This window comes from Portunus trituberculatus, chromosome 21, assembly GCF_017591435.1.
Source record: "Portunus trituberculatus isolate SZX2019 chromosome 21, ASM1759143v1, whole genome shotgun sequence".
Lineage (NCBI taxonomy): Eukaryota > Metazoa > Arthropoda > Malacostraca > Decapoda > Portunidae > Portunus > Portunus trituberculatus.
In genome coordinates, this window is record NC_059275.1 from 11297034 (window position 1) to 11309533 (window position 12500).

Sequence of the window (12500 nt, forward strand, 5' to 3'; positions counted from 1 at the left end):
GAGAGAGAAAAAGGAGGAAAAGACGGAAATATAGAAGAGAAGATAGATATTTTGTAAGATGATGAGAGAAAGGAAGAGAAAGGAGTAAGAAATGGAATGGGAGGAACAGGTAGGGAAAATAATGGTAAGTATGTAAGGGAAAAATAGAAAGAATAGAGGAAAGGAGAGAAAAAAGAGAGGAAAAGGGACGGAAATAAAGGAGAGAAGGTAGATATTTCGTATAATAAAGGAAGAAAACAGGAGAAAAGAGTAAAAAAAGATGAGAGGGAGAGATATAGAACGAATAAATGAAGTGAAGGAGGAAAGGGACAGAAATAAAGGAGAGAAGGTTAATAATTTGCAATAAAATGGAAGAAGGAGAAAGGAGACAGAAAAAGGATGAATGAGAGGAACGAAGGAAGAGGAAAATAAGAGAGGAAAAGTAGAATGAAGGAAAATACAGTAGGGAAAGAAATGAAAGAGAGAGAGAGAGAGAGATAAGGAAGGGAAATGGGGGTTAAGGACACGAGGAGGAATGCAAGGAGGGAATAAGGAAGAGGAAAGAGGGTAGTAAAAGAAGAAAGCAGTGAGGATGGGAGGCATAAAGGAAGATATAAAACGATGCAATGAAAAAAAAAAAAGAAGTTACGGTCAGAGATATAAACCATAGAAAATAAGTAAAAAAAAAACCTTACTGCAGAAAAATATGAGGCAATAAAAGAATCAATTAATAAAAACAAACCACAAAGAGAAAATAAATCTGGAAATCTCACCAAATAACCCTTCACTTTTTACAAGCCACCTGCAACCTGTTAATTAGAGAGAGAGAGAGAGAGAGAGAGAGAGAGAGAGAGAGAGAGAGAGAGAGAGAGAGAGAGAGAGAGAGAGAGAGAGAGAGAGAGAGAGAGAGAGAGAGAGAGAGAGAGAGAGAGAGAGAGAGAGAGAGAGAGAGAGAGAGAGAGAGAGAGAGAGATTTAGACAAGACGAACAAACCTGCAAACCTTCCTTCCTTCCTTACCTCCTTCCTTCCTTCCTTCCTTCCTTCCTTCCTTCCCTCACATCTTACCAACAAAGAAAGAGGTATTCGTAAACAACACAAGGAAAGTGGAGGAGGAGGAGGAGGAGGAGGAGGAGGAGGAGGAGGAGGAGGAGGAGGAGGAGGAGGAGGAGGAGGAGGAGGAGGTCCGTTTGCATATCTTTCCTTTTATTGTTTGCTTTTAAACAGACAAACCTTCTGGGCCACTGTTCCTTCTATTTACAACCTTCCTCCTGTCAGCGCCTCCTCCTCCTCCTCCTCCTCCTCCTCCTCCTCCTCCTCCTCCTCCTTCTCCTCCTCCTCCTCCTCCTCCTCCTCCTCCTCCTCCTCCTCCTCTTCCTCCTGATGATGTTGACAGTCTGCTGCTCTTCTGTTGACAAGTGGCGCTCTCTCTCTCTCTCTTCTCTCTCTCTCTCTCTCTCTCTCTCTCTCTCTCTCTCTCTCTCTCTCTCTCTCTCGCGTCTGCCTTCTTACCCTTTGCTTCCTCCTTTGAATCCCTCTCTCCCCCTCCTCCTTCCTCCTTCCCTCTTCCTTTCTCCTCTTTTCCTCTCTTTCTCGCCTCCTTCTTTACTCCTTCCTTCTTCCTTCGATTCCAGTTCACTCTTCTTCTGCTCCTTCCTTCTTCTCTCCCTCTTCCTTCTTTCCATTCCTACTCACTCCTCTCCCACTTGTTCTTCTTTCTTCCTCCCATTCCTTGCCTTCCTTCTCCCTTCATCAAAAGAAGGATACATGAAGGAAGGAAAAGGAAAAACTAAGAGAACAAAGACGGTAAAGGAGAGAGAGAGGGAAGAAATAAAAAATACAGGAAGGAAAGAAGGAAATAAAAGGGAATCAAAGCAAAGGAAATTAAAAACGTAAATAAAGAAGGAAATAAGGAGAAGGACAAAGACAGAGGAAAACGAAGGAAGCAGAAACAAAGGCATGAATACAATGAGATAAAAAGAAGAGGGAAATATTAAAGAAGGAAAAGAAGAAAAAGAAAAAGGCAAAGACAAAGGCCTCCACCACCACCACCACCACCACCACCACCACCACCAACACCATTACCATTGAAAGAAAGAAGAAAAAATTAAAGGAAATATTGCTGCCATAAAAACACGAATAAACAAATAGTTATCATCATCATCATCATCAGTCAGTAGTAGTAGTAGTAGTAGTAGTAGTAGTAGTAGTAGTAGTAGTAGCTGTTGTTGTTGTTGTTGTAGTTGTTGTTGTTGTTGTTGTATCTAAAACAACAACCAGAGGGAGGCGATGGGTGTTGTTGTGATGGTGGTGGTAGTGGTGGTGGTGGTGGTGGTGGTGGTGGTGGTGGTGGTGGTGGTGGTGGTGGTGGTGGTGGTGGTGGTGGTGGTGGTGGTGGTGGTGGTGGTGGTGGTGGTGGTGCTGGTGGTGCTGGTGGTGGTGATGGTGACCTCGCCCCAGAAACCTAGTGGTTATGGCGGCAAATTATCTCTCTCTCTCTCTCTCTCTCTCTCTCTCTCTCTCTCTCTCTCTCTCTCTCTCTCTCTCTCTCTCTCTCTCTCTCTCTCTCTCTCTCTCTCTCTCTCTCTCTCGAATGAATTTTGGAATTTTTGGAAAAGGAAAAACAAGAAAAGTTAAGAAAAGAAAAAAATGGTATATATGTTTTCTCTTTCTGTATATTTGTTGGCGAGGAGGAGGAGGAGGAGGAGGAGGAGGAGGAGGAGGAGGAGGAGGAGGAGGAGGAGGAGGAGGAGGAGGAGGAGGAGGAGGAGGAGGAGGAGGAGGAGGAGGAAAAAACGGAGCATTATCTTCAGGGGTGCCCATTTATCACACACAAACACCCGTCTTCTTCAACTTGTTTTTGGCACCCCCCCTTTTCGGTCTTCTTTGGAGGAGGAGGAGGAGGAGGAGGAGGAGGAGGTACTTAGCCCCTCCACCCTATCCACACCTCTCTCTCTCTCTCCCTCTCTCCTTCTTGAGACGCTCACATCAAGTCTCTCTTGACCTCTGAGTCGCCAAACAGTGAGAGAGAGAGAGAGAGGGAGGGTGAGGGAGAGTGAGAGAGAGAGAGAGAGAGGGAGGAAAACAGACAAAGTTACAGCAAAAAAAAACTTATAAACCAGAGGATGTCAAGGAGGAGGAGGAGGAGGAGGAGGAGGAGGAGGAGGAGGAGGAGGAGGAGGAGGAGGAGGAGGAGGAGAAAAGAGAGATGGAGAAGAAGGAGGAGGAGGAGGAAATATCTACTGAAGGTTTTTGCAAATGACGTTCTTCCTCTTCCTGCTTCTTTCCACCTACTGATGCGAGACAGGTGCTCCGGTGTCACCTGTCCCTCCTCCCCCTTCTCCACTACACACACACACCTGAATCCTTCCCCCCCCTTACCTGCATTCCTTCCCTCCTTCCTTCACTCCACGCATCCTTTCCTCCTTCCTCACCATCCCCAAATTCTTTTCACACCTTCTTCACACAGCACAACTCCCTTCCTGAATTTTCCTCATTAATTTTCTGCTTGGACGAGAAAGAGGAAAAGAGAAAGCAAAGGAAGAGCAAAAAATAAACAACAACAACAACAACAACAACAACAACAACAACAACAACAACAACAAGATGAAAATTAAGGAAACAAGACGAAGAAAAAGATCAGCAAAAATAACACAAACAAAAAACAAGGAAGAAATAGACCAATGGGAGGAGGAGGAGGAGGAGGAGGAAAAGGAGGAGGAGGAGGAGGAAGAGGAAGAGGAAGAGGAGGAGGAGGAGGAGGAGGAGAGGAAGGAAGAAGAGCTATATGAGAAGCGCAATTTTCCCTCCCCACAAGCAAACTTTCTACGTAAACACTCACCAATTCAACTTCCACTAACTCCTGGCATTGGTGAAGCCACGAGTGGAGGCGAGGTGGAGTGGAGAGCGAGTGGAATGTGGAATGGAGAGAATAAAGGTAAAGGAAGTGCAGGGGCTAGTGGAGAGGAGTGGAGGAGTGGAGTAGTGGAAGGAAAAAAGGAAGGAAAAGAGAAGAGGAAATCAAGGTGAGCGAGGATAGGTAAAAGAAAAGGTGTAGAGAAGTGGAGTGAGTGAAGGAGTAGAGACAGGAGAAATATTCAACCTTAGCAAACCTGTACGAAATTAAACAAAAGATAACATTAACACTACCTTGACATTGCAACACTACCTTGACGCTTTTCCATATTCATTCTGCTTACTAATTGGTGATTTTATACAGCTTCAGAAACTTATGTGGGAATTGAAATAGTGAAGACTGCTGCCATTATTCTCCTGCTGACCTCCATAGACCCTTCCTAATGTCAATAAAATGGTCTAATCGCACACAGATCTCAAGGTAAAAATGTGTTCCAGTACTGAAGGGTTTAAGCATTTGACAGTATAGGGAAACATACATAGCTTGTTGTGATGTGGAGTTTGTGAATGAGTGACTGAGAGGAAAGAGTGAAGGAAGGAATGAAAAAGGTAAGGAGGAAAGTTTGATGGAATGAGTGAAATGAAGAAAAGAGGAGGAATGAAAGATGTGTTAATGAAGAAAGGAAGAAACGAATGAAAAAAAAAAAAGTAAATGAATTAATAAGGATAGGCAAAGGAAAGAAGAGAGCAGTGAAGAAATGAATGCCAGAGAGAATGAGATGAAGGAAGAAATGAGAGAAAATGAGTGAAGGAAATCAATTTGCTCGAAGTCTAAGAGAATCAATAATCAAACAACTGTAACAACTTTCTATGGTCTCCAAAATATTTTCCCTTTTCTATATATTTCATGTTAATATATTACTTACTATATATTTACACCCTCCCCTCTCTCTCTCTCTCTCTCTCTCTCTCTCTCTCTCTCTCTCTCTCTCTCTCTCTCTCTCTCTCTCTCTCTCTCTCTCTCTCCTGTCAATCCTCTTCTTCTTCTTTGTCTCATGTCAGTCATAACGTCAGGCTCCTCATTATCCTCATTACCTCTCTCTCTCTCTCTCTCTCTCTCTCTCTCTCTCTCTCTCTCTCTCTCTCTCTCTCTCTCTCTCTCTCTCGTATCGACATTATGGTAATGAAAATTTTGCTATTGTTGTTGTTGTTCTTGTTGTTTTTGCTGTTGTTGTTGTTCTTGCTGTTGTTGTTATTGTTGTTGTCAATCTTGTTGTTGTTGTTGTTGTTGTTGTTGTTGTTGTTGTTGTTGTTGTTGTTGTTGTTTTTTACCCAACCCTTGTCTATTTTCTTAATTTCTTTATTTTATCTCACGTTTCCCTTTTTCTCATATTCCTTGCCTTATTTCATTTTCTTCACATTCTCTACTTGACATTTTCTCTTCAACACTCTCTCAAACATCATCGTCTCTTTCTTTCCTTCTCTTTATTTTAGCGAATCTCTCTCTAATCTCTTTTCTTTCTCCTCTCTTTTCGCCTTTAACTTTATTATTTTCCTTCATTCACACTCTTTCTTCATTTTCCTCCTCTCCATATTTTAATCTTGTTATTTTTCCTTATCCTATCCACTTTCTTCTCTATTCTCCTCATCTGCTCTTCTCTCTATTCTTCTTTATTATTCTCTTCTGCTTTCTCTTCACTGTCTTCCTCTTAGCATCTTCACTTTCTCTTTTGTTCTTATCTTCCATTCTTCCCTATCCTCTCTTTTCATCTCCTTCACTTTATCTATTCACCTCATCATCTCCTCAACCTCCTCCACTATTCTCCTCATTTTCTCTCTTCCTATCCTCTTATTCACATCTTCTTTGCCTGTCATATCTCTTTCACATCTGCATCATCACTTCCTCTATTCCCTCACTTCCTCCTCCTCCTCCTCCTCCTCCTCCTCCTTCTCCTTCTCCTCCTCCTCCTCCTCCTCCTCCTCCTCATTCTCCTTCTTCTTCTTCTTTTTCTCCTCCTTCTCCTCCTCCTCCTCCTCCTCCTCCTCCTCTTCTTCACCTTTCTGACCTATCAAGCCACAAGGTCAGAGGATGGGGGAAGGGGTCACACTACCCCCTTCCCCTTCCCCCCCCTCACCTGTCCGTCACACGCCCCCTGCTGGCCTGATTATCACTTAGGGTGACACCTGTTGTGAAATGACACCTGTGGAGCCGCGCCGCCTGTCAAGAGGACGCGAGGGGAGAGGGAGAGGGGAGTAGGGGGAGAAGAGGGTGAAAGGATGAAAGGGATAGGAGAGAAGTAGGAGGTTATAAGGAAGAGAGGAAAGAAAAGAGGGGAAAGAGAGAGGAGGGGAAAGAGGAATAGGAATGTGAGAGGGAAGAGAAAGGAAAGGAGAAGGGAGAGAGAGGAGAGAGAGAGAGAGAGAGAGAGAGAGAGAGAGAGAGAGAGAGAGAGAGAGAGAGAGAGAGAGAGAGAGAGAGAGAGAGAGAGAGAGAGAGAGAGAGAGAGAGAGAGAGAGAGAGAGAACAGGAAAAGGGGGAGGAAAGTGGAAATGGAAAGAAAAGTCAAAAGATCGAGAGGGGAATGAAGGGATTATCATTTCCTTTCCCCTTTCTCTCTCCCTTCATTTCCTCTCTTACAGTTCCCCTCTCTTCTCCTTCATCCCTTTCTCCCTCCCTCTCCCTCATTCAAAGACATCTAAAGAGGAAAAGGTAACGAGAAGAAACTAAATATGATGTTTCCCCTTCTTTTTCTTTCCTTTTCCCCTCTTTGTAAACTTCTCTAAATGTCATCTCCCCTTCCCTTCCTCCCCAAGCTTTAACACAAGGGCGTCAGGGAGGGGAGGAATGAGGGAGACTAAAATAACATGTGTTTTCCCCTTTCCCTCAACCCTTAATTTTATACTTTAAGATGTCCTCACCCCTTTTCCTCCCTATTAGTTTCCATCCACTTATGTACAGAAAGAGGGAAACTGTAGAAAATATACTGATAAATCTAACCCTCTTTTCCCCTCTATCGTAGTTTCCTATATGTTCAAGGAAGGGGGAAAACAAGGGGAGTTATGACTGCTCTTCAATATTTCTCCATTGTTTCCTTTGCCCTCTATACGTTGTCTACTATATTTTCGTTTTTGTTTCCTATTTATCTTTCCTTACTCTTCATTTTCCCTTCTATCAATTTTTTTTTCATGCTTTTTCTCCAATTTTTTTCTTCCATTTCTCCTTTTCTTCATATTCTAATTCCTTCATTATTTTTCCCCTTTTTCTTTAAGTTTCTTCTTTTTCTCTTTAGCTTCATTCTTTTCATCTTCCGTTTCATTTTTATTCTTCTACAAACCATGAATTTTCCTTCCTTCTCATCTTATCCTCTCCTTTTCCTTTTTCCCTCTATTTCCATCTTTCCTTACCATTAAGTTTTTCTTCAAAATTTTCTCTTTTTCATTCTTATCCTCTTCCTTTTCCTATTTTCCATTTTTATCCTCTTCTTCTTCTTCACCCTATTATCCTCCTTCTATCTATTCCTTGTCATTCTATTTCTTCCTATGTCTCTCCTCTGTTTCTCTTGTTTTCTCTTCTTCTCCTACTTCCTCTTTCTATCCCCATTCCTTTAGTCTTATCCTTCCCTCCCTCTTTCCCTCTTCCTCCAATCAGGCAGTAAATATATGCAAGTCCCTCCCCTCTCTTCCCCTTCCCCTTCTTTTTCCTCCCCTTCGCTTCCCCTTTTCTTCCCCTCCCTCTACCTGAAAAAGAGCAGAGAGAGAGAGAGAGAGAGAGAGAGAGAGAGAGAGAGAGAGAGAGAGAGAGAGAGAGAGAGAGAGAGAGAGAATTCTTCTACATTATATCTTCTTCATCATTCCTCCCTCCCTTCCTTTACCTCCTACTTCTCTTCTCCTCTTCCTTCCTTCCTTCCTTTCTTCTTCTTTCCCATTTCTCATTTATTTTACTCATTTCCTTCTCCCAAAACTCCAACCACGCCCTTCCCACGATTCTTCCTCTTCTCCCCCTTCCTCATCCTCCTCTTCCTCCTCCTCCTCCTCCTTTTCTTCCTCCTCCTCCTCTTCCTCCTCACCCAATATTTTTCCTGCAGAGATTTATGTACGTTTGGACAATACGCACACGTGTACTCAAGTGTGTGTACATGTGCGTTTTGTGGGTGTTTAGGTGCACATAGATCAAGGCGACGAGGAGGAGGAGGTGGAGGAGGCGGAGGCGGAGGAGGAGGAGGAGGAGGAGGAGGAGGAGGAGGAGGAGGAGGAGGAGGAGGAGGAGGAGGAGGAGGAGAAGAAGGAGAAGGGAGGAAGAAGAATGGGGAATAAATCGAATGAGGCAAGCGAGAGCGAGGAGGAGGAGGAGGAGGAGGAGGAGGAGGAGGAGGAGGAGGAGGAGGAATAAGAAAGATGAGTAGTAAAGAATAACAGTGGTAGAATAGAGGAAAGGAGAATAGAAAGAAGGACGAAAAGATGAGCGACGAGAAAGGGGAAGGAATACGAAAGCTGAAAGAAGGAAAGTATGAAAAGAATAAAGAGAGAGAGAGAGAGAGAGAGAGAGAGAGAGAGAGAGAGAGAGAGAGAGAGAGAGAGAGAGAGAGAGAGAGAGAGAGAGAGAGAGAGAGAGAGAGCATCACCTTTGGAACAACCCTCGTCTACTCTATCATGGAAATAAATGTTTTAGATAGAAATACATTTGTAAATAAATAAATAAGGAAACAGAGAGACAGACAGATAAAGAATTATATAGGTCAATAAAGCTACAAAAGGACAATTCACAAACCACAACAGACAGACATGTATGGAAGGCAGATCATAAAGTATTACTCGAGGTAGAAGAACCTATATGCAGAAACACTTTGCTCTTTCACTACGTCTATTTTCAAAAGCCACAGACATGACTAGCGATGTCTGCATGGCTGTTTTCTTGTTAATACTGTAGAAATCTTGTTAATACTGTAGAAATCGTGTTAATACTGTAGAAATCGTGTTAATACTGTAGAAATCGTGTTAATACTGTAGAAATCGTGTTAATACTGTAGAAATTTTGTTAATACTGTAGAAATCGTTAATACTGTAAAAATCGTGTTAATACTGTAGAAATCTTGTTAATACTATAGAAATCTTGTTAATACTGTAGAAATCTTGTTAATCCTGTAGAAATCTTATTAATACTGTAGAAATTTTGTTGACATGTCATCAAACCCGTAAAAACAACCTTGTAAATCACGTGTAGCTTCAAATAGTAAAATATTTAAAAGTAGTTGTGGCGCAGGGCAGAAGTATTTCGGAAAATAGTCCAATGAAGTATGAGATAGCAGAGTGAAACATCAGGTTAAGATAGGAGGAAGGGACAAACATACATACATACATACGTACATACATACATACATGCATACATACACACACACGCCTGCCAGTTCAGAGTTCACACGGGAGCCACTGATGCATCCAAGAGTAATTAAACTGATTCCGTGCCGTTCATTTACAAGAGGTATTGGAGGTATTGCTTATTCACACGCCTCCTTACCCACCCTCCCTATCTCCCTCCATCCCACCGCTGCCACCATTCGTGTGTGACGGTTGGCGGAAGAGAAGTACGTGCTTTCCAGTTATTACATTACTTGGACGGGCTATAGATATAAATGTTGAAGTGGCATGAATACAGGATGAAGGTTGGTACACTTAGCAAGGATAAAGATATGGATACAGATAGGAGGGTTAATGTGGTGTGTCTAAAGAGACCTAAAGAGTGTGATAGGCAAATTAGCTAGGAATGCAGTAAGTAAGCAGTCATGGCTAACTGTTTGTCTTCGTATATTCTTTACTAATAATTTCAATTTTGTCTTAACTGTAAGCCCTCTCATGTGTTCTGGCTGCCAAATCACAAACCTTGAAAAGTGAAAAGTTCAAAGGAGATCAGAGGACGTAATATGAAGGAACGCGCTGAACTCAGTGGAAGAGAGAGCATCTGGTTACAAGACTTCTGGCTACGATTCTGCATCATGACAGGATCCACTCATGCAGTCAGACATTTATCGATCCAGTCAATTAGCCAGCTATTCATCCATCTGTCCACCCATCCATTCAACCAGCTGTCTATATACCCTACTGCCCTCATTCATTCATTATCTATCCAATCAATCTGCCGTCTACCATACACTGCCAGCATTCAATTATATATCTATCAATATTTATCATACCACCAAGTCATCTGTCCATACAGGCATCCATCCATTTACCCACCAAATCACTTATTTCTTCTAAGCAACCATTCATCCATATATATAGTCTATTTATCCATATATCCATTCACCCAACAGACTAACATCCATCCTATCCATTCCTAGAAACAACTGCACATCTACCCAGGCATTCATCTGCTTACTTAACCATCTATTTACCCATCTATCCCCTCACCCACCCAGGCTATCTACTCAGGCATCCATTCACCCATACAACAAGCCACCAAGCCACGCATCCATCCAATCACGAAGGAATACAGTCACCAAATAAGCGAGTCAGCCAGCAAGCCAGCAACCAGGAGGACGTCAGGATTAATGAATACATGCAAGCCTGATCCAAACGAAGGGAAGAGGGAACGAGGGGAAATAAGAGAGAGGAAAGAGGAGAAGGGGGGAGAGGGAAAAGGGTGCTGGCTTCGGTAAAGGGTTAGAGAGTGATTAACATGGAAATTCGTTCATTCATCTCTCTCTCTCTCTCTCTCTCTCTCTCTCTCTCTCTCTCTCTCTCTCTCTCTCTCTCTCTCTCTCTCTCTCTCTCTCTCTCTCTCTATTAATTGCAGTTCATATTTGTTTATTTGTTAGTTTTTCAAAGTCATTATTCCTCACATCATCTTTAGCGTATTTATTTTTCATATTCCTCGTGTTTTCTTTTTTATATTTTTTTCTTCCCCTCTTCCATCATCAGTGTCTCCTATTCCTACATTTATTCTGCCTTGTTTATTTCCTCTCATTTTTTCCCCTCTTCCGACCCTCGCCACTCGCCTCTTCCCTCACTTCTCTCGACAATTAGTGCGGGGGAGGAGGGTGATGCCTCTCTCTCTCTCTCTCTCTCTCTCTCTCTCTCTCTCTCTCTCTCTCTCTCTCTCTCTCTCTCTCTCTCTCTCTCTGATCAATATTCCAAACACTTCATTTTCTTTTTACCTTAAAGAAGACAAGAGAAACACACACACACACACACACACCATTCTTCACACCTAATTAAAACACACACACACACACACACACACACACACACACACACACACACACACACACACACACACAGAAACAAACAGACACACAAAAGACAAACAGACACACACATTCCTTCACACCTCATGAAAAGAAAGCAGGTAAATAAAATCCCATCCTCCTCCTCCTCCTCCTCCTCCTCCTGCTCCTCCTCCTGCTGCTGCATCCTACTGAATATGCAACTAGAGTCTGATTTAATACATAAACTTGTCTGAGTTCAAGATGGTTTACATTTAGGAAACATACGAGAAGCACTACAGGAATACTTTTACAGACGTCATTACAGGGAGAAGAGGGAAGGGGAGAGAAGGGAAGGAGGAGGGAGAGTATTAGAGTAGGTGGGGAGGGAAGGAGGGAAGGAGTGAAAGGAAAGAAAGACGATGGGAACGAAGAGTACGTGTCAAGAGGAAGAGGAGAAAAGAGACCAGGGAAAAAGAGAAGGGAAGAGGGAAAGGGTGCAGGTGTATGAGGTGTGGAAGGGAGAAGAGAGAGAGTGAGAGGAATAATAAAGGAGGCTTGAGAGAGAGAGAGAGAGAGAGAGAGAGAGAGAGAGAGAGAGAGAGAGAGAGAGAGAGAGAGAGAGAGAGAGAGAGAGAGAGAGAGAGAGAGAGAGAGAGAGAGAGAGAGAGAGAGAGAGAGAGAGAGAGAGAGAGAGAGAGAGAAACCAATGATACAAGGAAAAATTAAAAAAGTAAGGACAAATTGGGGAAAAACTAAATGAATCAACATTTCCACGACAAACACGTAACTTACGAATGCAAATCACCATAATAATATAACAAAAAAAAATAAAACAATCACTACTATTAGACTGTTTACATAGCCAACTCGTAATTAACCATGACAAACTGAGAAATGTATGATAACACTGTCCACCTACAGCACCATAGAATATCCGACACTGTAGAGGTAATCGTAGTAGTAGTAGTAGTAGTAGTAGTAGTAGTAGTAGTAGTAGTAGTAGTAGTGGAAGCTAGTAAGTGGAGAGTACAGTTATGGTAAGATACAGTGAAAGACAACAGTTCACTAAGAGATACAGCTCTTCCTACCAATTTGCTTACTTGTCCGCATCTTTTCTCAAAATCTATCTTTTTTATCCCATTCGTTCCACAATATTACGATCAGCTGTTCAATTTTTAGTCAAAAGAATCCATGTCTTGGTATTGGTCTGGGCGTGGCCTTCACCTGCCCTCGTGACCTCCAGACCTGCAGGTGAGAGGGGACCATGACGCAGTGGCTGAGGGGAGAGGTCACAGTGGGGAATAGGGAGGAAGGGTAAGAGGGGAGTGAGGAGAGATGGGTGGCGTTAGTGAGGAAATTGGAGAAGGAAACGGGAGATAATGAGATATATTTGTGCAAGTCTCTCTCTCTCTCTCTCTCTCTCTCTCTCTCTCTCTCTCTCTCTCTCTCTCTCTCTCTCTCTCTCT

General features: G+C 42.8%; 1 protein-coding gene across 1 annotated transcript in view; it reads right to left on the reverse strand.

Annotated features, from left to right (window-relative positions):
- Positions 1 to 12500, reverse strand: part of LOC123507112 (fasciclin-3-like) — a 944731-nt gene that overhangs the window by 726473 nt on the left and 205758 nt on the right. The gene's annotated exons all lie outside the window — the stretch shown is intronic.